We start from the raw sequence: 27,564 nt of genomic DNA, 5'->3' as shown, positions 1-27,564 counted from the left end.
GTCTATCACTGTCTATCACTGTCTATCACTCTCTATCACTCTCTGACACACACTGACACTCTCTGACACTCTCAGACACTCTCGATCACTCTCTGTCACTCTCTGACACACTCTGACTCTCTCTGACACTCTCGGACACTCTCTGACACTCTCTGACACTCTCTGACACTCTCTGACACAAATATCACTCTCTATCACTCTCTGACACACTCTCACAATCTCTGACACTCTCAGACACTCTCAGACACTCTCTGACACTCACTGACACTCTCAGACACGCGCTGTCATTCTCTGACACTCTCAGACACTCTCTATCACTCTCTATCAACCGCTGACACTCTCAGACACTCTCTATCTCTCTCAGACACTCTCGATCACTATCTGACATTCTCTATCACTCTCTGACACTCTCTGACACTCTCTATCACACTCTATCACTCTCTATCACTCTCTGACACTCTCGGACATTCTCTATCACTCTCTGACACTCTCTGACAGTCTCTGACACTCTCAGACACTCTCTATCACTCTCAGACACTCTCTATCACTCTCAGACACTCTCCCTCATTCTCTGACATTCTCTGAAACTCTCAGACACTCTCTATCACTCTCTGACACACTGTGACTCTTTCTGACACTCTCAGACACTCTCTCTCACTCTCTATCAAACTCTGACACACTCTGGCAGTCTCTGACACTCTCTATCACACTCTATCACTCTCTGTTACTCTCTGACACACTCTGACATTCTCTGACACTCTCTGACACACTCTGGCAATATCTGACACTTTGTTAGAATTAGAATTAGAATATTACAGCGCAGTACAGGCCCTTCGGCCCTCGATGTTGCGCCGAGCTGTGAAACCATCTGACCTACACTATTCCATTTTCATCCATGTGTCTATCCAATGTCCACTTAAATGCCCTTAAAGTTGGAGAATCTACTACTGCTGCAGGCAGGGGATTCCACGCCATTACTACTCTCTGAGTAAAGAAACTACCTCTCACATCTGTCCTATATCCATCACCCCTCAACTTGAAGCTATGTCCCCTCGTGTTTGCCATCACCATCCGAGGAAAAAGACGCTCACTATCCACCCTATCTAACCCTCTGATTATCTTATATGTCTCTATTAAGTCACCTCTCCTCCTCCTTCTCTCCAACGAAAACAACCTCAAGTCCCTCAGCCTTTCCTCGTAAGACCTTCCCTCCATACCAGGCAACATCCTAGTAAATCTCCTCTGCACCCTTTCCATAGCTTCCACATCCTTTCTATAATGCGGTGACCAGAACTGCACGCAATACTCCAGGTGCGGTCTCACCAGAGACTTGTACAGCTGCAGCATGACCTCGTGGCTCCGAAACTCGACCCCCCTACTAATAAAAGCTAACACACCATATGCCTTCTTGACAGCCCTATTAACCTGGTTAGCAACCTTCAGGGATTTATGCACCTGGACACCAAGATCTCTCTGCTCATCTACACTAACAAGAATCTTCCCATTAGCCCAGTACTCTGCATTCCTGTTACTCCTTCTAAAGTGAATCACCTCACACTTTTCCGCATTAAACTCCATTTGCCATCTCTCAGCCCAGCTCTGCAGCCTATCTATGTCTCTCTGCACCCTACAACATCCTTCGGCACTATCCACAACTCCACCGACCTTAGTGTCATCTGCAAATTTACTAACCCACCCTTCTACACCCTCTTCCAGGTCATTTACAAAAATGACAAACAGCAATGGCCCCAAAACAGATCCTTGCGGTACACCACTAGTAACTAAACTCCAGGATGAACATTTGCCATCAACCACCACCCTCTGTCTTCTTTCAGCTAGCCAATTTCTGATCCAAAGCTCTAATTCACCTTCAACCCCATACTTGCGTATTTTCTGCAATAGCCTACCGTGGGGAACCTTATCAAACGCCTTACTGAAATCTATATACACCACATCCACTGCTTTACCCTCATCCACCTGTTTGGTCACCTTCTCGAAAAACTCAATAAGGTTTGTGAGGCACGACCTACCCGTCACAAAACCGTGCTGACTATCTCTAATGTACTTATTCTTTTCAAGATGATTATAAATCCTGTCTCTTATAACCTTTTCCAACATTTTACCCACAACCGAAGTGAGGCTCACAGGTCTATAATTACCAGGGCTGTCTCTACTCCCCTTCTTGAACAAGGGGACAACATTTACAATCCTCCAGTCTTCCGGCACTATTCCTGTCGACAATGACGACATAAAGATCAAGGACAAAGGCTCTGCAATCTCCTCCCTAGCTTCCCAGAGAATCCTAGGATAAATCCCATCTGGCCATCTGTATCACTCTCTGACACTCTCTATCACTCTCTGACACTCTCAGACACTCTCTATCAATCCCTGACACTCTCAGACACTCTCTATCACTCACTGACACTCTCTATCACTCTCCGACACTCTGAAACACTCTGACACTCTCAGACACTCTCTATCACTCTCTGACACACTCTGACACACTCTGACACTTTCTGACACTCTCAGACACTCTCTATCCCTCTCTGTTACTCTCTGACACACTCTATCACTCTCTGACATACTCTATCAATCTCTGACACTCTCAGACACTCTCTATCACTCACTGACACTCTCTATCACTCTCTATCACTCTCTGACACTCTCGGACACTCTCTGACACACTCTGACACTCTCAGACACTCTCTATCACTCTCTATCACTCTCTGACACACTCTGACACACTCTGACACTTTATGACACTCTCAGACACTCTCTATCACTCTCTGACACTCACTGAAACTCTCAGACACTCTCTGGATCTCTCAGACACTCTCAGACACTATCTCTCACTCTCTGACACTCTCTGAAACTCTCTGACACATTCACACTCTCACTGACACTCTCTATCACTCTCTGACACTCTCTGACACTCTCTGACACTCTCTGACACTCTCTGACACACTCTGAAAATCTCTGACACGCTCTATCACTCTCTATCACTCTCTGTTACTCTCTGACACTCTCTGACATTCTCTGACACTCTCTGACACACTCTGACAATCTCTGACACTTTCTATCACTCTCTGACACTCTCTATCACTCTCTGACACTCTCAGACACTCTCTATCACTCTCTGACACTCTCTGAAACACTCTGACCCTCTCAGACAATCTCTATCACTTTCTATCACTCTCTGAAACTCTCAGACACTCTCTGACACTTTCTATCACACTCTGACACTCTCAGAGACTCTCAGACAGTCTCAGACACTTTCTATCACTCTCTGACACTGTCTGACAATCTCTGACACTCTCAGACACTCTCTTTCACTCTCTATCCCTCTATGACACTCCCTATCACTCCCTAACACTCTCAGATTCTCTATGACACTCTCTTTCACTCTCCATCACTCTCTGACACTGTCAGACACTCGCTGACGCTCTCAGACACTCTCTGGCACTCTCAGACTCTCTCAGAGAATCTCTATCACTCTATATCACTCTCAGACAGTCTGACACTATCTATCACTCTATGAAAGTCTCTGGCACTCTCTATCATTCTCTAACACTCTCTGGCACACTCTGACGCACTCTGACCCTCTCTGACACACTCTGACACACTCAGACACTCTCTATCACTCTATATCACTGTCTATCACTCTCTATCACTCTCTATCACTGTCTGACACACACTGACACTCTCTGACACTCTCAGACACTCTCGATCACTCTCTGTCACTCTCTGACACACTCTGACTCTCTCTGACACTCGCTGACACTCTCTATCACTCTCTGACACTCTCAATCACTTTCTGACACTCTCAGACACTCTCTATCACTCTCTGACACACTCTATCACTCTCTATCACTCTCTGACACACTCTCACAATCTCTGACACTCTCAGACAATCTCTGACACTCTCTAAACACTCTCTGACACTCACTGACACTCTCAGACAGGCGCTGTCATTCTCTGACACTCTCAGACACTCTCTATCACTCTCTATCAACCGCAGACACTCTCTATCACTCTCTGACACTCACTGAAACTCTCAGACACTCTCTGTATCTCTCAGACACTCTCAGACACTATCTCTCACTCTCTGACACTCTCTGAAACTCTCTGACACACTCACACTCTCTCTGACACTCTCTATCACTCTCTGACGCTCTCTGATACACTCTGACACTCTCTGACAATCTCTATCACTATCTGACTCTATCTGACACTCTGTGACACACTCTGACACACTCTATCGCTCTCTGACATTCTCTGACACACTCTGACACTCTCTATCACTCTCTGACACGGACTGACACCCTCAGACACTCTCTGTCACTCTCAGACACTCTCTCTCACTCTCTGACACTTTCTATCACTCTCTGACACAATTTGACACTCTCTATCACTCTCTGACACTCTCAGACACTCTCTATGACTCTCAGACACTCTCCATCACTCTCAGCCACTCTCTGTCACTCTCTATCTCTCTCTGACACTCTCTGAAACTCTCTGACAGACTCACACTCTCTCCGACACTCTCTATCACTCTTTGTTACTCTCTGAAACACTCTGACATTCTCTGACAATCTCTGACACACTCTGTCAATCTCTGACACTTTCTATCACTCTCTGACGCTCTCTATCACTCTCTGACACTCTCTGACACACTCTGACACTCTCAGACACTCTCAGACACTCTCTATCACTCTCTATCACTCTCTATCACTCTCTGACACACTCTGACACTCTCTGACACTCTCTGACAATCTCTGACTCTCTCTATCTCTCTCTGACATACGCTGTCACTCACAGTCACTCTCAGACAGTCTCGATCACTCTCTGACATTCTCTATCACTCTCTGACACTCTCTGACACTCAAAGACATTCTCTATCACCCTCTATCACTCTCTATCACTCTCTGACACTATCAGACACTCTCTATCACTCTCTATCACTCTCTATCACTCTCTATCACTCTCTGACACTCTCGGACACTCTCTGACACACTCTGACTTTTTCTGACACTCTCAGACACTCTCTCTCACTCTCTATCAAACTCTGACACACTCTGACAGTCTCTGACACTCTCTGACACTCTCTATCGCACTCTATCTCTCTCTGTTACTCTCTGACATACTCTATCAATGTCTGACACTCTCAGACACTCTCTATCACACTCTGACACTCTCTATCACTCTCTGACACTCTCGGTCACTCTCTGACACACTCTGACACTCTCAGACACTCTCTATCACTCTCTATCACTCTCTGACACACTCTGACACTTTCTGACACTCTCAGACACTCTCTATCACTCTCTATAACTCTCCATCACTCTCTGTTACTCTCTGACACACTCTGACACTCTCTAACACTCTCTGACACACTCTGACAATCTCTGACACTCTCTATAACTCTCTGACATACTCTGTCACTCACAGACACTCTCAGACACTCTCGATCACTCTCTGACATTCTCTATCACACTCTATCACACTCTATCACTCTCGATCACTCTCTGTCACTCTCAGACACTCTCTCTCACTCTCTGACACTTTCTATCACTCTCTGACACAATTTGACACTCTCTATCACTCTCTGACACTCTCAGACACTCTCTATGACTCTCAGACACTCTCCATCACTCTCAGCCACTCTCTGTCACTCTCTATCTCTCTCTGACACTCTCTGAAACTCTCTGACAGACTCACACTCTCTCCGACACTCTCTATCACTCTTTGTTACTCTCTGAAACACTCTGACATTCTCTGACAATCTCTGACACACTCTGTCAATCTCTGACACTTTCTATCACTCTCTGACGCTCTCTATCACTCTCTGACACTCTCTGACACACTCTGACACTCTCAGACACTCTCAGACACTCTCTATCACTCTCTATCACTCTCTATCACTCTCTGACACACTCTGACACTCTCTGACACTCTCTGACAATCTCTGACTCTCTCTATCTCTCTCTGACATACGCTGTCACTCACAGTCACTCTCAGACAGTCTCGATCACTCTCTGACATTCTCTATCACTCTCTGACACTCTCTGACACTCAAAGACATTCTCTATCACCCTCTATCACTCTCTATCACTCTCTGACACTATCAGACACTCTCTATCACTCTCTATCACTCTCTATCACTCTCTATCACTCTCTGACACTCTCGGACACTCTCTGACACACTCTGACTTTTTCTGACACTCTCAGACACTCTCTCTCACTCTCTATCAAACTCTGACACACTCTGACAGTCTCTGACACTCTCTGACACTCTCTATCGCACTCTATCTCTCTCTGTTACTCTCTGACATACTCTATCAATGTCTGACACTCTCAGACACTCTCTATCACACTCTGACACTCTCTATCACTCTCTGACACTCTCGGTCACTCTCTGACACACTCTGACACTCTCAGACACTCTCTATCACTCTCTATCACTCTCTGACACACTCTGACACTTTCTGACACTCTCAGACACTCTCTATCACTCTCTATAACTCTCCATCACTCTCTGTTACTCTCTGACACACTCTGACACTCTCTAACACTCTCTGACACACTCTGACAATCTCTGACACTCTCTATAACTCTCTGACATACTCTGTCACTCACAGACACTCTCAGACACTCTCGATCACTCTCTGACATTCTCTATCACACTCTATCACACTCTATCACTCTCGATCACTCTCTGACACTCTCGGACACTTTCTATCACTCTCTATCAGTCTCTGACACTCTCTGACTGTCTCTGACACTCTCAGACACACTGACAATCTCTGACACTCTGTATCACTCTCTGACATACTCTGTCACTCACAGACACTCTCAGACACTCTCGATCACTCTCTGACATTCTCTATCACTCTCTGACACTCTCTGACACTCAAAGACACTCTCTATCACACTTTATCAATCTCTCTCACTCAAAGACACTCTCGGACACTCTCTTTCTCACTCTGCACTCTCTGACTCTCTCTGACGCTCTCAGACACTCTCGATCACTCTATGACACTCTCAGACACTCTCTATCACTCTCTGACACTCTCTGACACTCTCTGACACACTCTGACACTCTCTGACAGTCTCAGCCACTCGCTATCATTCTCTATCACTCTCTGACACTCTCTGACACTCAAAGACACTCTCTATCACACTCTATCACTCTCTATCACTCTCTGACACTCTCAGACACTCTCTATCACTCTCTGACACTCTCTGACACTCTCTGACACACTCTGACACTCTCTGACAGTCTCAGACACTCGCTATCACTCTCTATCACTCTCTGACACTCTCTGACACTCTCTGACACTCTCTATCACTCTCCATCACTCTCTGACTGTCTCTGACACTCTCAGACACTCTCTATCACTCTCAGACACTCTCTATCACTCTCAGACACTCTTTATCACTCTCTGACATTCTCTGAAACTCTCAGACACTCTCTATCACTCTCTGACACTCTCAGACACTTTCTGTCACTCTCTGACACTTTCTATCACTCTCTATCACTCTCTGATACACTCTGACACTTTCTGACACTCTCAGACACTCTCTCTCACTCTCTATCAAACTCTGACACACTCTGACAGTCTCTGACACTCTCTGACATTCTATATCACTCTCTATCACTCTCTGTTACTCTCTGAAACACTCTGACATTCTCTGACAATCTCTGACACACTCTGACAATCTCTGACACTTTCTATCACTCTCTGACACTCTCTATCACTCTCTGACACTCTCTGACACACTCTGACACTCTCAGACACTCTCTCTCACTCTCTATCAATCTCTGACACACTCTGACAATCTCTGAAGCTTTCTATCACTCTCTGACACTCTCTATCACTCTCTGACACTCTCAGACACTCTCTATCAATCTCTGACATTCCCAGACACTCTCTATCACTCTCTGACATTTTCTATCACTCTCTATCACGCTCTGACACACTCTGACACTTTCTGACGCTCTCAGACACTCTCTCTCACTCTCTCTCACTCTCTATCAAACTCTGACGCACTCTGACATTCTATATCACTCTCTATCACTCTATGTTACTCTCTATCACTCTCTGACACTCTCTGACACACTCTGACACTCTCAGACACTCTCTATCACTCTCTATCACTCTCTGATACATTCTGACACTTTCTGACACTCTCAGACACTCTCTATCACTCTCTATCACTCTCTGTTACTCTCTGACACACTCTGACACTCTCGGACACTCTATATCACTCTCGATCACTCTCAGACACTCTCGATCACTCTCTGACATTCTCTATCACTCTCTGACACTCTCTGACACTCAAAGACACTCTCGATCACTCTCTGACACACTCTGACTCTTTCTGACACTCTCAGACACTCTCTCTCACTCTCTATCAAACTCTGACACACTCTGACAGTCTCTGACACTCTCTGACACTCTCTATCACACTCTATCACTCTCTGTTACTCTCAGACACACTCTGACATTCTCTGACACTCTCTGACACACTCTGACAATATCTGACACTTTGTATCACTCTCTGACACTCTCTATCACTCTCTGACACTCTCAAGCACTCTCTATCAATCTCTGACACTCTAAGACACTCTCTATCACTCTCTGACACACTCTGACACTTTCTGACACTCTCAGACACTCTCTATCCCTCTCTGTTACTCTCTGACACACTCTATCACTCTCTGACATACTCTATCAATCTCTGACACTCTCAGACACTCTCTGTCACTCACTGACACTCTCTATCACTCTCTTACACTCTCGGACTCTCTCTGACACACTCTGACACTCTCAGACACTCTCTATCACTCTCTATCACTCTCTATCACTCTCTGACACACTCTGACACTTTCTGACACTCTCAGACACTCTCTATCACTCTCTATCACTCTCCATCACTCTCTGTTACTCTCTGACACACTCTGACACCCTCTAGCACTCTCTGACACACTCTGACAATCTCTGACACTCTCTATAACTCTCTGACATACTCTGTCACTCACAGACACTCTCAGACACTCTCGATCACTCTCTGACATTCTCTATCACACTCTATCACTCTCTATCACTCTCTGACACTCTCGGACACTCTCTATCAATCTCTATCAGTCTCTGACACTCTCTGACCGTCTCTGACACTCTCAGACACACTGACAATCTCTGACACTCTCTATCACTCTCTGACATACTCTGTCACTCACAGACACTCTCAGACACACTCGATGACTCTCTGACATTCTCTATCACTCTCTGACACTCTCTGACACTCAAAGACACTCTCTATCACACTCTATCAATCTCTATCACTCAAAGACACTCTCGGACACTCTCTATCTCACTCTGCACTCTCTGACTCTCTCTGACTCTCTCTGACACTCTCTGACACTCTCTGACAATCTCTGACAATCTCTGACACTTTCTATCACTCTCTGACACTCTCTATCACTCTCTGACACTCTCAGACACTCTCTATCAATCTCTGACACTCTCAGACACTCTCTATCACTCACTGACACTCTCTATCACTCTCTGACACACTCTGACACTTTCTGACACTCTCAGACACTCTCTATCCCTCTCTGTTACTCTCTGACACACTCTATCACTCTCTGACATACTCTATCAATCTCTGACACTCTCAGACACTCTCTATCACTCACTGACACTCTCTATCACTCTCTGACACACTCTGACACTTTCTGACACTCTCAGACACTCTCTATCCCTCTCTGTTACTCTCTGACACACTCTATCACTCTCTGACATACTCTATCAATCTCTGACACTCTCAGACACTCTCTATCACTCACTGACACTCTCTATCACTCTCTGACACTCTCGGACACTCTCAGACACTCTCTATCAATCTCTGACACTCTCAGACACTCTCTATCACTCACTGACACTCTCTATCACTCTCTGACAAACTCTGACACTGTCTGACTCTCTCAGACACTCCCTATCCCTCTCTGTTACTCTCTGACACACTCTATCACTCTCTGACATACTCTATCAATCTCTGACACTCTCAGACACTCTCTATCACTCACTGACACTCTCTATCACTCTCTGACACTCTCGGACACTCTCTGACACACTCTGACACTCTCAGACACTCTCTATCACTCTCTATCACTCTCTGACACACTCTGACCCTTTCTGACACTCTCAGACACACTCTATCACTCTCTATAACTCTCCATCACTCTCTGTTACTCTCTGACACACTCTGACACTCTCTAACTCTCTCTGACACACTCTGACAATCTCTGACACTCTCTATAACTCTCTGACATACTCTGTCACTCACAGACACTCTCAGACACTCTTGATCACTCTCTGACATTCTCTATCACACTCTATCACTCTCGATCACTCTCTGACACTCTCGGACACTTTCTATCACTCTCTATCAGTCTCTGACACTCTCTGACCGTCTCTGACACTCTCAGACACACTGACAATCTCTGACACTCTCTATCACTCTCTGACATACTCTGTCACTCACAGACACTCTCAGACACTCTCGATCACTCTCTGACATTCTCTATCACTCTCTGACACTCTCTGACACTCAAAGACACTCTCTATCACACTCTATCAATCTCTCTCACTCAAAGACACTCTCGGACACTCTCTATCTCACTCTGCACTCTCTGACTCTCTCTGACTCTCTCAGACATTCTCAGACACTCGCTATCATTCTCTATCACTCTCTGACACTCTCTGACACTCAAAGACACTCTCTATCACACTCTATCACTCTCTATCACTCTCTGACACTCTCAGACACTCTCTATCACTCTATGACACTCTCAGACACTCTCTATCACTCTCTATCACTCTCTGACACTCTCTGACACACTCTGACACTCTCTGACAGTCTCAGACACTCGCTATCACTCTCTATCACTCTCTGACACTCTCTGACACTCTCTGACACTCTCTGACACTCTCTATCACGCTCCATCACTCTCTGACTGTCTCTGACACTCTCAGACACTCTCTATCACTCTCAGACTCTCTCTATCACTCTCAGACACTCTTTATCACTCTCTGACATTCTCTGAAACTCTCAGACACTCTCTATCACTCTCTGACACTCTCAGACACTTTCTGTCACTCTCTGACACTTTCTATCACTCTCTATCACTCTCTGATACACTCTGACAAAATTCTGACACTCTCAGACACTCTCTCTCACTCTCTATCAAACTCTGACACACTCTGACAGTCCATGACACTCTCTGACATTCTATATCACTCTCTATCACTCTCTGTTACTCTCTGAAACACTCTGACATTCTCTGACAATCTCTGACACACTCTGACAATCTCTGACACTTTCTATCACTCTCTGACACTCTCTATCACTCTCTGACACTCTCTGACACACTCTGACAATCTCAGACACTCTCTCTCACTCTCTATCAATCTCTGACACACTCTGACAATCTCTGAAGCTTTCTATCACTCTCTGACACTCTCTATCACTCTCTGACACTCTCAGACACTCTCTATCAATCTCTGACACTCCCAGACACTCTCTATCACTCTCTGACATTTTCTATCACTCTCTATCACGCTCTGACACACTCTGACACTTTCTGACGCTCTCAGACACTCTCTCTCACTCTCTCTCACTCTCTATCAAACTCTGACGCACTCTGACAGTCTCTGACACTCTCTGACATTCTATATCACTCTCTATCACTCTATGTTACTCTCTGAAACACTCTGACATTCTCTGACAATCTCTGACACACTCTGACAATCTCTGACACTTTCTATCACTCTCTGACACTCTCTATCACTCTCTGACACTCTCTGACACACTCTGACACTCTCAGACACTCTCTATCACTCTCTATCACTCTCTGATACACTCTGACACTTTCTGACACTCTCAGACACTCTCTATCACTCTCTGTTACTCTCTGACACACTCTGACACTCTCGGACACTCTCTATCACTCTCAGACACTCTCAGACACTCTCGATCACTCTCTGACATTCTCTATCACTCTCTGACACTCTCTGACACTCAAAGACACTCTCGATCACTCTCTGACACTCTCTGACTCTTTCTGACACTCTCAGACACTCTCTCTCACTCTCTATCAAACTCTGACACACTCTGACAGTCTCTGACACTCTCTGACACTCTCTATCACACTCTATCACTCTCTGTTACTCTCAGACACACTCTGACATTCTCTGACACTCTCTGACACACTCTGACAATCTCTGACACTTTCTATCACTCTCTGACACTCTCTATCACTCTCTGACACTCTCTGACACACTCTGACACTCTCAGACACTCTCTATCACTCTCTATCACTCTCTGATACACTCTGACACTTTCTGACACTCTCAGACACTCTCTATCACTCTCTATCACTCTCTGTTACTCTCTGACACACTCTGACACTCTCGGACACTCTCTATCACTCTCAGACACTCTCAGACACTCTCGATCACTCTCTGACATTCTCTATCACTCTCTGACACTCTCTGACACTCAAAGACACTCTCGATCACTCTTTGACACACTCTGACTCTTTCTGACACTCTCAGACACTCTCTCTCACTCTCTATCAAACTCTGACACACTCTGACAGTCTCTGACACTCTCTGACACTCTCTATCACACTCTATCACTCTCTGTTACTCTCAGACACACTCTGACATTCTCTGACACTCTCTGACACACTCTGACAATATCTGACACTTTGTATCACTCTCTGACACTCTCTATCACTCTCTGACACTCTCAGACACTCTCTATCAATCTCTGACACTCTAAGACACTCTCTATCACTCTCTGACACACTCTGACACTTTCTGACACTCTCAGACACTCTCTATCCCTCTCTGTTACTCTCTGACACACTCTATCACTCTCTGACATACTCTATCAATCTCTGACACTCTCAGACACTCTCTGTCACTCACTGACACTCTCTATCACTCTCTGACACTCTCGGACACTCTCTGACACACTCTGACACTCTCAGACACTCTCTATCACTCTCTATCACTCTCTATCACTCTCTGACACACTCTGACACTTTCTGACACTCTCAGACACTCTCTATCCCTCTCTGTTACTCTCTGACACACTCTATCACTCTCTGACATACTCTATCAATCTCTGACACTCTCAGACACTCTCTGTCACTCACTGACACTCTCTATCACTCTCTGACACTCTCGGACACTCTCGGACACTCTCTGACACACTCTGACACTATCAGACACTCTCTATCACTCTCTATCACTCTCCATCACTCTCTGTTACTCTCTGACAATTTGTATCACTCTCTGACACTCTCTGACATACTCTGACAATCTCTGACACTCTCTATAACTCTCTGACATACTCTGTCACTCACAGACACTCTCAGACACTCTCGATCACTCTCTGACATTCTCTATCACACTCTATCACTCTCTATCACTCTCTGACACTCTCGGACACTCTCTATCACTCTCTATCAGTCTCTGACACTCTCTGACCGTCTCTGACACTCTCAGACACACTGACAATCTCTGACACTCTCTATCACTCTCTGACACTCTCTGACACTCAAAGACACTCTCTATCACACTCTATCAATCTCTATCACTCAAAGACACTCTCGGACACTCTCTATCTCACTCTGCACTCTCTGACTCTCTCTGACTCTCTCTGACTCTCTCTGACACTCTCTGACACTCTCTGACAATCTCTGACAATCTCTGACACTTTCTGTCACTCTCTGACACTCTCTATCACTCTCTGACACTCTCAGACACTCTCTCTCAATCTCTGACACTCTCAGACACACTCTATCACTCACTGACACTCTCTATCACTCTCTGACACACTCTGACACTTTCTGACACTCTCAGACACTCTCTATCCTCTCTGTTACTCTCTGACACACTCTATCACTCTCTGACATGCTCTATCAATCTCTGACACTGTCAGACACTCTCTATCACTCACTGACACTCTCTATCACTCTCTGACACTCTCGGACACTCTCTGACACACTCTGACACTCTCAGACACTCTCTATCACTCTCTATCACTCTCTGACACACTCTGACACTTTCTGACACTCTCAGACACTCTCTATCACTCTCTATAACTCTCCATCACTCTCTGTTACTCTCTGACACACTCTGACACTCTCTAACACTCTCTGACACACTCTGACAATCTCTGACACTCTCTATAACTCTCTGACATACTCTGTCACTCACAGACACTCTCAGACACTCTCGATCACTCTCTGACATTCTCGATCACACTCTATCACTCTCGATCACTCTCTGACACTCTCGGACACTTTCTATCACTCTCTATCAGTCTCTGACACTCTCTGACCGTCTCTGACACTCTCAGACACACTGACAATCTCTGACACTCTCTATCACTCTCTGACATACTCTGTCACTCACAGACACTCTCAGACACTCTCGATCACTCTCTGACATTCTCTATCACTCTCTGACACTCTTTGACACTCAAAGACACTCTCTATCACTCAAAGACACTCTCGGACACTCTCTATCTCACTCTGCACTCTCTGACTCTCTCTGACTCACTCAGACACTCTCTGACACATTATATCACTCTCTGAACCTCTCAGACACTCTCTGACACTTTCTATCACACTCTGACACTCTCAGATAATCTCAGACAGTCTCGGACACTTTCTATCACTCTCTGACACTGTCCGACAATCTCTGACACTCTCAGACACTCTCTTTCACTCTCTATCCCTCTATGACACTCCCTATCACTCCCTAACACTCTCAGATTCTCTATGACACTCTCTTTCACTCTCCATCTCTCTCTGACACTGTCAGACACTCTCTGACACTCTCAGACACTCTCTGACTCTTTCAGACACTCTCAGACACTCTCTATCACTCTATATCACTCTCTGACACTCTCCATCACTCTCCATCAATCTCTGGCACACTCTGACTCACTCTGACCCTCTCTGACACTATCTGACATTCTCTGACACACTTTGACACTCTCAGACACTCTCTATCACTAGCTATCACTCTCTGACACGCTCTGACTGTCTCTGACACTCTCTGACACTCTCTATCACTCTCTGACACTCTCAGACAATCTATCACTCTCTATCACTGTCTATCACTCTCTACCACTCTCTATCACTCTCTGACACACTCTGACACTCTCTGACACTCTCAGACACTCTCTATCACTCTCTATCACTCTCTGACACACTCTGACTGTCTCTGACACTCTCTGACACTCTCTATCACTCTCTGACACTCGCAGACACTCTCTATCACTCTCTGACACTTTATATCACTCTCTATCACTCTCTGACACACTCTGACACTTGCTGACACTCTCAGACACTCTCTCTCACTCTCTATCAAACTCTGACACACTCTGACAGTCTCTGACACTCTCTGACATTCTCTATCACTCTCCATCACTCTCTGTTACTCTCTGACAGACTCTGACACTCTCTGACACTCTCTGACACTCTCTGACAATCTCTGACAATCTCTGACACTTTATATCACTCTCTGAAACTCTCTATCACTCTCTGACACACTCTGACACTTTCTGACACTCTCAGACACTCTCTATCCCTCTCTGTTACTCTCTGACACACTCTATCACTCTCTGACATACTCTATCAATCTCTGACACTCTCAGACACTCTCTATCACGCACTGACACTCTCTATCACTCTCTGACACTCTCGGACACTCTCTGACACACTCTGACACTCTCAGACACTCTCTATCACTCTCTATCACTCTCTGACACACTCTGACACTTTCTGACACTCTCAGACACTCTCTATCACTCTCTATCACTCTCCATCACTCTCTGTTACTCTCTGACACATTCTGACACATTCTGACACTCTCTAACACTCTCTGACAAACTCTGACATTCTCTGACACTCTCTATAACTCTCTGACATACTCTGTCACTCACAGACACTCTCAGACACTCTCGATCACTCTCTGACATTCTCTATCACACTCAATCACTCTCTATCACTCTCTATCACTCTCTGACACTCTCTGACACTCTTGGACACTCTCTATCACTCTCTATCAGTCTCTGACACTCTCTGACCGTCTCTGACACTCTCAGACACACTGACAATCTCTGACACTCTCTATCACTCTCTGACATACTCTGTCACTCACAGACACTCTCAGACACTCTGGATCACTCTCTGACATTCTCTATCACTCTCTGACACTCTCTGACACTCAAAGACACTCTCTATCACACTCTATCAATCTCTATCACTCAAAGACACTCTCGGACACTCTCTATCTCACTCTGCACTCTCTGACTCTCTCTGACTCTCTCAGACACTCTCTGACACATTATATCACTCTCTGAACCTCTCAGACACTCTCTGACACTTTCTATCACACTCTGACACTCTCAGATAATCTCAGACAGTCTCGGACACTTTCTATCACTCTCTGACACTGTCCAACAATCTCTGACACTCTCAGACACTCTCTTTCACTCTCTATCCCTCTATGACTCTCCCTATCACTCCCTAACACTCTCAGATTCTCTATGACACTCTCTTTCACTCTCCATCTCTCTCTGACACTGTCAGACACTCTCTGACACTCTCAGACACTCTCTGACTCTTTCAGACACTCCAGGAACACTCTCTATCACTGTATATCACTCTCTGACACTCTCCATCACTCTCCATCAATCTCTGGCACACTCTGACTCGCTCTGACCCTCTCTGACCCTCTCTGACACTATCTGACATTCTCTGACACACTTTGACACTCTCAGACACTCTCTATCACTAGCTATCACTCTCTGACACGCTCTGACTGTCTCTGACACTCTCTGACACTCTCTATCACTCTCTGACACTCTCAGACAATCTCTATCACTCTCTATCACTGTCTATCACTCTCTATCACTCTCTGACACACTCTGACACTCTCTGACACTCTCAGACACTCTCTATCACTCTCTATCACTCTCTGACACACTCTGACTGTCTCTGACACTCTCTGACACTCTCTATCACTCTCTGACACTCGCAGACACTCTCTATCACTCTCTGACACTTTCTATCACTCTCTATCACTCTCTGACACACTCTGACACTTTCTGACACTCTCAGATACTCTCTCTCACTCTCTATCAAACTCTGACACACTCTGACAGTCTCTGACACTCTCTGACATTCTCTATCACTCTCCATTACTCTCTGTTACTCTCTGACATACTCTGACACTCTCTGACACTCTCTGACACTCTCTGACACTCTCTGACACTCTCTGACAATCTCTGACAATCTCTGACACTTTCTATCACTCTCTGAAACTCTCTATCACTCTCTGACACACTCTGACACTTTCTGACACTCTCAGACACTCTCTATCCCTCTCTGTTACTCTCTGACACACTCTATCACTCTCTGACATACTCTATCAATCTCTGACACTCTCAGACACTCTCTATCACTCACTGACACTCTCTATCACTCTCTGACACTCTCGGACACTCTCGGACACTCTCTGACACACTCTGACACTCTCAGACAATCTCTATCACTCTCTATCACTCTCCATCACTCTCTGTTACTCTCTGACACATTCTGACACTCTCAGACACTCTCTGGCACACTCTGACATTCTCTGACACTCTCTATAACTCTCTGACATTCTCTATCACACTCTATCACTCTCTATCACTCTCTGACACTCTCGGACACTCTCTATCACTCTCTATCAGTCTCTGACACTCTCGGACACTCTCTATCACTCTCTATCAGTCTCTGACACTCTCTGACCGTCTCTGACACTCTCAGACACACTGACAATCTCTGACACTCTCTATCACTCTCTGACATACTCTGTCACTCACAGACACTCTCAGACACTCTCGATCACTCTCTGACATTCTCTATCACACTCTATCACTCTCTATCACTCTCTGACACTCTCGGACACTCTCTATCACTCTCTATCAGTCTCTGACACTCTCTGACCGTCTCTGACACTCTCAGACACACTGACAATCTCTGACACTCTCTATCACTCTCTGACATACTCTGTCCCTCACAGACACTCTCAGACACTCTCGATCACTCTCTGACATTCTCTATCACTCTCTGACACTCTCTGACACTCAAAGACACTCTCTATCACACTCTATCAATCTCTATCACTCAAAGACACTCTCGGACACTCTCTATCTCACTCTGCACTCTCTGACTCTCTCTGACTCTCTCAGACACTCTCTGACACATTATATCACTCTCTGAACCACTCAGACAATCTCTGACACTTTCTATCACACTCTGACACTCTCAGATAATCTCAGACAGTCTCGGACACTTTCTATCACTCTCTGACACTGTCCGACAATCTCTGACACTCTCAGACACTCTCTTTCACTCTCTATCCCTCTATGACTCTCCCTATCACTCCCTAACACTCTCAGATTCTCTATGACACTCTCTTTCACTCTCCATCTCTCTCTGACACTGTCAGACACTCTCTGACACTCGCAGACACTCTCGGACTCTTTCAGACACTCTCAGACACTCTCTATCACTCTATATCACTCTCTGACACTCTCCATCACTCTCCATCAATCTCTGGCACACTCTGACTCGCTCTGACCCTCTCTGACACTATCTGACATTCTCTGACACACTCTGACACTCTCAGACACTCTCTATCGCTAGCCATCACTCTCTGACACGCTCTGACTGTCTCTGACACTCTCTGACACTCTCTATCACTCTCTGACACTCTCAGACAATCTCTATCACTCTCTATCACTGTCTATCACTCTCTACCACTCTATATCACTCTCTGACACACTCTGACACTCTCTGACACTCTCAGACACTCTCTATCACTCTCTATCACTCTCTGACACACTCTGACTGTCTCTGACACTCTCTGACACTCTCTATCACTCTCTGACACTCGCAGACACTCTCTATCACTCTCTGACACTTTCTATCACTCTCTATCACTCTCTGACACACTCTGACACTTTCTGACACTCTCAGACACTCTCTCTCACTCTCTATCAAACTCTGACACACTCTGACAGTCTCTGACACTCTCTGACATTCTCTATCACTCTCTATCACTCTCTCTTACTCTCTGACAGACTCTGACACTCTCTGACACTCTCTAACAATCTTTGACAATCTCTGACACTTTCTATCACTCTCTGACACTCTCTATCACTCTCTGACACACTCTGACACTTTCTGACACTCTCAGACACTCTCTATCCCTCTCTGTTACTCTTTGACACACTCTATCATTCTCTGACATACTCTATCAATCTCTGGCACTCTCAGACACTCTCTATCACTCACTGACACTCTCTATCACTCTCTGACACTCTCGGACACTCTCGGACACTCTCTGACACTCTCTGACACACTCTGACACTCTCAGACAATCTCTATCACTCTCTATCACTCTCTGACACACTCTGACACTTTCTGACACTCTCAGGAACACTCTCTATCACTCTCTGACACGCTCTGACTGTCTCTGACACTCTCTGACACTCTCTGACACTCTCTATCACTCTCTGACACTCTCAGACAATCTCTATCACTCTCTATCACTGTCTATCACTCTCTAACACTCTCTATCACTCTCCAACACACTCTGACACTCTCTGACACTCTCTGACACTCTCTATCACTCTCTATCACTCTCTGACACACTCTGACTGTCTCTGACACTCTCTGACACTCTCTATCACTCTCTGACACTCGCAGACACTCTCTATCACTCTCTGACACTTTCTATCACTCTCTATCACTCTCTATCACTCTCTGACACACTCTGACACTTTCTGACACTCTCAGACACTCTCTCTCAATCTCTATCAAACTCTGACACACTCTGACAGTCACTGACACTCTCTGAATTCTCTATCACTCTCTATCACTCTCTATCACTCTCTGACACTCGCAGACACTCTCTATCACTCTCTGACACTTTCTATCACTCTCTATCACTCTCTGACACACTCTGACACTTTCTGACACTCTCAGACACTCTCTCTCAATCTCTATCAAACTCTGACACTCTCTGACAGACCCTGACACTCTCTGACACTCTCTGACAATCTCTGACAATCTCTGACACTTTCTATCACTCTCTGACACTCTCTATCACTCTCTGACACTCTCAGACACTCTCTATCAATCTCTGACACTCTCAGACACTCTCTATCACTCACTGACACTCTCTATCACTCTCTGACACTCTCGGACACTCTCTGACACACTCTGACACTCTCAGACACGCTCTATCACTCTCTATCACGCTCTGACACACTCTGACACACTCTGACACTTTCTGACACTCTCAGACACTCTCCATCACTCTCTATCACTCTCTGTTACTCTCTGTTACTCTCTGAAACACTCTGACACTCTCTGACACTCTCTGACACTCTCTGACACTCTCTGACACACTCTGACAATCTCTGACACTCTCTATAACTCTCTGACATACTCTGTCACTCACAGACACTCTCAGACACTCTCGATCACTCTCTGACATTCTCTATCACACTCTATCACTCTATATCACTCTCTGACACTCTCGGACACTCTCTATCACTCTCTATCACTCTCTGACATTCTCTGACAGTCTCTGGCACTCTCAGACACTCCCTATCACTCTCAGACAGTCTCTATCACTCTCAGTCACTCTCTATCATTCTCTGACGTTCTCTGAAACTCTCAGACACTCTCTATCACTCTCTGACACTCTCAGACACTCTCTATCACTCTCTGACACTTACTATCACTCTCTATCACTCTCTGACGCACTCTGACACTTTCTGACACTCTCAGGCACTCTCTCTCACTCTCTATCAAACTCTGACACACTCTGACACTCTCTGACACTCTCTGACACTCTCTATCACTCTCTGTCACTCTCTGTTACTCTCTGACACACTCTGACATTCTCTGACACTCTCTGACACACTCTGACAATATCTGACACTTTGTATCACTCTCTGACACTCTCTATCACTCTCTGACACTCTCAGACACTCTCTATCAATCTCTGACATTCTCAGACACTCTCTATCACTCACTGACACTCTCTATCACTCTCTGACACTCTGACACAATCTGACACTCTCAGACACTCTCTGTCACTCTCTGTCACTCTCTGACACTCTCTGGCACTTTCTGACACTCTCAGACACTCTCTATCACTCTCTATCCCTCTCTGTTACTCTCTGACACTCTGACACAATCTGACACTCTCAGACACTCTCTGACACTCTCTGACACACTCTGACAATCTCTGACACTCTCTATCACTCTCTGACATACTCTGTCACTCTCTGACAATCTCTGACACACAAAGACACGCTTTATCACACTCTATCAATCTCTATCACTCTCTGACACTCTCGGGCACTCTCTATCACTCTCTGCACTCTCTGACTCTCTCTGACTCTCTCAGACACTCTCTGACACTTTATATCACTCTCTGAACCTCTCAGACACTCTCTGACACTTTCTATCACACTCTGACACTCTCTGACACTGTCAGATAATCTCAGACAGTCTCAGACACTTTCTCTCACTCTCTGACACTTTCTGACAATCTCTGACACTCTCAGACACTCTCTTTCACACTCTATCCCTCTATGACACTCCCTATCACTCCCTAACACTCTCAGATTCTCCAAGACACTCTCTGACACTCTCCATCACTCTCTGACTCTCTCAGACACTCTCTATCACTCTATATCACTCTCTGACACTATCTATCACTCTATGAAACTCTCTGACACTCTCCATCACTCTCTATCACTCTCTGGCACACTCTGACTCACTCTGACCCTCTCTGACACCATCTGACACACTCTGACACACTCAGACACTCTCTATCTCTCTCTGTCACTCTCTATCACTCTCTATCACTCTCTGACACACTCTGACACTTTCTGACACTCTCAGACACTCTCTATCACTCACTGACACTCTCTGACACTCTCTGACACACTCTGACACTCTCAGACACTCTCAGACACTCTCTATCACACTCTATCACTCTCTGACACACTCTGACAATCTCTGACAATCTCAGAAACTCTCTGTCACTTGCTGACACTCTCTCACACTCTCAGACACTCACTATCAATCTCTGACACTCACTGACACTCTCAGACACGCTCTGTCAATCTCAGACACTCTCTATCACTCTCTTTCACTCTCTGACACTCTCTGACATTCTCAGAAACTCTCTATCACTCTCTATAACTCGCTGACACTCTCAGACACTCTCTATCACTCTCGATCACTCGCTGACACTCTCAGACACTCTCAGACACTCTCCATCACTCTCTGACACTCACTGAAACTCTCAGACACTCTCTGTCTCTCTCGCTCACTCTCAGACACTCTCGCTCACTCTCAGACACTCTCTACAACTCTCTGACACACTCACACTCTCTCTGGCACTCTCTATCACTCTCTGACACTCTCTATCACTCTCTGACACTCTCTGACACTCTCTGACACTCTCTGACACACTCTGACACACTCTATCACTGTCTGACATTCTCTGACACACTCTGACACTCTCTGACACTTTCAGACACTCTCTATCACTCTCCATCACTCTCTGACACACTCTGACAGTCTCTGACACTCTCGATCACTCTCTATCACTCTCTGATACACTCTGACACACTCTGACATTCTCTGACACTCTATGACACTCTCACACACTCTCTATCACTCACTGACACTCTCTATCACTCTCTGACACACTCTGACACTCTCAGACACTCTCTATCACTCTCTATCACTCTCTGACACACTCTGACATTTTCTGACACTCTCTGACACTCTCTGACGCACTCTGACACTCTCTATCACTCTCTGACATACTCTGTCACTCACAGACACTCTCAGACTCTCTCGATCACTCTGACATTCTCTATCACTCTCTGACACTCTCGGACACTCTCTCTCACTCTCTGACACTCTCTGACTTTCTCTGACTCTCTCAGACACTCTCTGACACTTGATATCACTCTCTGAACCTCTCAGACACTCTCTGACACTTTCTATCACTCTCTGACTCTTTCTGACACTCTCTGACACACTCTATCGCTCTCTGACATTCTCTGACACACTCTGACACTCTCTGACACTGTCAGACACTCTCTATCACTCTCCATCACTCTCTGACACACTCTGACACAATCTGACAATCTCTGACACTCTCAGACACTCTCTGTCATTCTCTGACACTGTCTGACACCCTCAGACACTCTCAGACACTCTCAGACACTCTCTGTCATTCTCTGACACTGTCTGGCACCCTCAGACACTCTCAGACACTCTCTATCACTCTCAGACACTCCCTATCACTCTCTGACATTCTCTGAAACTCTCTATCACTCTCTGACACTTTCTGACATTCTCTGACACACTCTGACACACTCTATCGCTCTCTGACATTCTCTGACACACTCTGACACTCTCTGACACTGTCAGACACTCTCTGTCACTCTCCATCATTCTCTGACACACTCTGACATAATCTGACAATCTCTGACACTCTCAGACACTCTCTATCACTCTCAGACACTCTCTAAAACTCTCTGACATTCTCTGAAACTCTCAGACACTCTCTATCACTTTCTGACACTCTCAGACACTCGCTGTCACTCTCGATCAAACTCTGACACTCTCAGAGACTCTCGATCACTCACTGACACTCTCTTTCACACTCTGACAGTCTCTGACACTCTCTGACACTCTCTCACAATCTCTATCACTCTCTGATACTCTCTGACACACTCTGACATTCTCTGACACTCTCTGACACACTCTGGCACTCTCTATCAATCTCTGACACTCTCAGACACTCTCTATCACTCTCTGACACACTCTGACACTCTCAGACACTCTCTATCACTCTCTATCACTCTCTGACACACTCTGACATTTTCTGACACTCTCAGACACTCTCTATCACTGTCTATCCCTCTCTGTTACTCTTTGACACACTCTGACACTCTCTGACACTCTCTGACACACTCTGACAATCTCTGACACTCTCTATCACTCTCTGACATACTCTGTCACTCACAGACACTCTCAGACACTCTCGATCAATCTCTGACACTCTCTATCACTCTCTGACACTCTCTGACATTCTCAGACACTCTCTATCACTCTCTATCACTCGCTGACACTCTCAGACACTCTCTATCACTCTCTAACACTCGCTGTCACTCTCAGACACTCTCAGACACTCTCTGACACTCACTGAAACTCTCAGACACTCTCTGTCACTCTCAGACACTCTCAGACACTCTCTCTCACTCTCTGACACTCTCTGAATCTCTCTGAGACACTCACACACTCTCTGACACTCTCTAACACTCTCTGACACTCTCTGACACTCTCTGACACTCTCTATCACTCTCTGAAACTCTCTGAAACTCTCTGACACTCTCTGACACACTCTGACACATTCTATCGCTCTCTGACATTCTCTGACACACTCTGACACTCTCTGACACTCTCAGACACTCTCAGACACTCTCTATCACTCTCTGACACTCTCTATCACTCTCCATCACTCTCTGACACACTCTGACACAATCTGACAATCTCTGACACTCTCAGACACTCTCTGTCATTCTCTGACACTGTCTGACACCCTCAGACACTCTCAGACACTCTCTGTCATTCTCTGACACTGTCTGGCACCCTCAGACACTCTCAGACACTCTCTATCACTCTCAGACACTCCCTATCACTCTCTGACATTCTCTGAAACTCTCTATCACTCTCAGACACTTTCTGACATTCTCTGACACACTCTGACACACTCTATCGCTCTCTGACATTCTCTGACACACTCTGACACTCTCTGACACTGTCAGACACTCTCTGTCACTCTCCATCATTCTCTGACACACTCTGACATAATCTGACAATCTCTGACACTCTCAGACACTCTCTATCACTCTCAGACACTCTCTAAAACTCTCTGACATTCTCTGAAACTCTCAGACACTCTCTATCACTTTCTGACACTCTCAGACACTCTCTATCACTCTCGATCAAACTCTGACACTCTCAGAGACTCTCGATCACTCACTGACACTCTCTTTCACACTCTGACAGTCTCTGACACTCACTGACACTCTCTCACAATCTCTATCACTCTCTGATACTCTCTGACACACTCTGACATTCTCTGACACTCTCTGACACACTCTGACACTCTCTATCAATCTCTGACACTCTCAGACACTCTCTATCACTCACTGACACTCTCTATCACTCTCTGACACACTCTGACACTCTCAGACACTCTCTATCACTCTCTATCACTCTCTGACACACTCTGACATTTTCTGAAACTCTCAGACACTCTCTATCACTGTCTATCCCTCTCTGTTACTCTTTGACACACTCTGACACTCTCTGACACTCTCTGACACACTCTGACAATCTCTGACACTCTCTATCACTCTCTGACATACTCTGTCACTCACAGACACTCTCAGACACTCTCGATCAATCTCTGACACTCTCTATCACTCTCTGACACTCTCTGACATTCTCAGACACTCTCTATCACTCTCTATCACTCGCTGACACTCTCAGACACTCTCAGACACTCTCTATCACTCTCTAACACTCGCTGTCACTCTCAGACACTCTCAGACACTCTCTGTCACTCTCTGACACTCACTGAAACTCTCAGACACTCTCTGTCACTCTCAGACACTCTCAGACACTCTCTCTCACTCTCTGACACTCTCTGAATCTCTCTGATACACTCACACACTCTCTGACACTCTCTAACACTCTCTGACACTCTCTGACACACTCTGACACTCTCTGACACTCTCTATCACTCTCTGAAACTCTCTGAAACTCTCTGACACTCTCTGACACACTCTGACACATTCTATCGCTCTCTGACATTCTCTGACACACTCTGACACTCTCTGACACTCTCTGACACTCTCTAACACTCTCTGACACTCTCTGACACACTCTGACACTCTCTGACACTCTCTATCACTCTATGAAACTCTCTGAAACTCTCTGACACTCTCTGACACACTCTGACACATTCTATCGCTCTCTGACATTCTCTGACACACTCTGACACTCTCTGACACTCTCAGACACTCTCAGACACTCTCTATCACTCTCTGACACTTTCTATCACTCTCTGACACTCTCTGATACACTCTGAAACTCTCTGACACTCTCTATCACTCTCTGGCACAATTTGACACTCTCTATCACTCTCTGACACTCTCAGACACTCTCTATCACTCTATGACACTGTCAGACACTCTCTATCACTCTCTGACACACTCTGACACCCTGTGACACTCCCAGACACTCGCTATCACTCTCTATCACTCTCTGACACTCTCTGACACTCTCAGACACTCTCTGACACACACTGACACTCTCAGGCATTCTCTGAAACTCTCTATCACTCGCTGCAATTGTCTGACACTCGCAGACACTCTCTGAAACTTTTTATCACTTTCTGACACTCTCAGAATATCTCAGACACTCTCAGACACTCTCAGACACTCTCAGACACTCTCAGACACTCTCTGACACTCTCTGACACTCTCTATCAAACTCTGACACTTTCTGTCACTCTCTGACACTCTCAGACACTCTCTGTCACTCTCTATCCCTCTCTGTTACTCTCTGACACACTCTGACACTCTCTGAAACTCTCTGACACACTCTGACAATCTCTGACACTCTCTATCACTCTCTGACATACTCTGTCACTCACAGACACTCTCAGACACTCTCTATCACTCTCTATCACTCTCTGACACACTCTGACATTTTCTGACACTCTCAGACACTCTCTATCACTGTCTATCCCTCTCTGTTACTCTTTGACACACTCTGACACTCTCTGACACACTCTGACAATCTCTGACACTCTCTATCACTCTCTGACATACTCTGTCACTCACAGACACTCTCAGACACTCTCGATCAATCTCTGACACTCTCTATCACTCTCTGACACTCTCTGACATTCTCAGACACTCTCTATCACTCTCTATCACTCGCTGACACTCTCAGACACTCTCAGACACTCTCTATCACTCTCTAACACTCGCTGACACTCTCAGACACTCTCAGACACTCTCTGTCACTCTCTGACACTCACTGAAACTCTCAGACACTCTCTGTCACTCTCAGACACTCTCAGACACTCTCTCTCACTCTCTGACACTCTCTGAATCTCTCTGATACACTCACACACTCTCTGACACTCTCTAACACTCTCTGACACACTCTGACACTCTCTGACATTGTCTATCACTCTCTGAAACTCTCTGACACTCTCTGACACACTCTGACACACTCTATCGCTCTCTGACATTCTCTATCACTCTCTGACACTTTCTATCACTCTCTGACACTCTCTGACACAC

The sequence above is a fragment of the Heterodontus francisci genome, chromosome 18 (assembly GCF_036365525.1).
Source record: "Heterodontus francisci isolate sHetFra1 chromosome 18, sHetFra1.hap1, whole genome shotgun sequence".
Classification (NCBI taxonomy): Eukaryota; Metazoa; Chordata; class Chondrichthyes; order Heterodontiformes; family Heterodontidae; genus Heterodontus; species Heterodontus francisci.
This window is presented reverse-complemented; position numbering follows the sequence as displayed.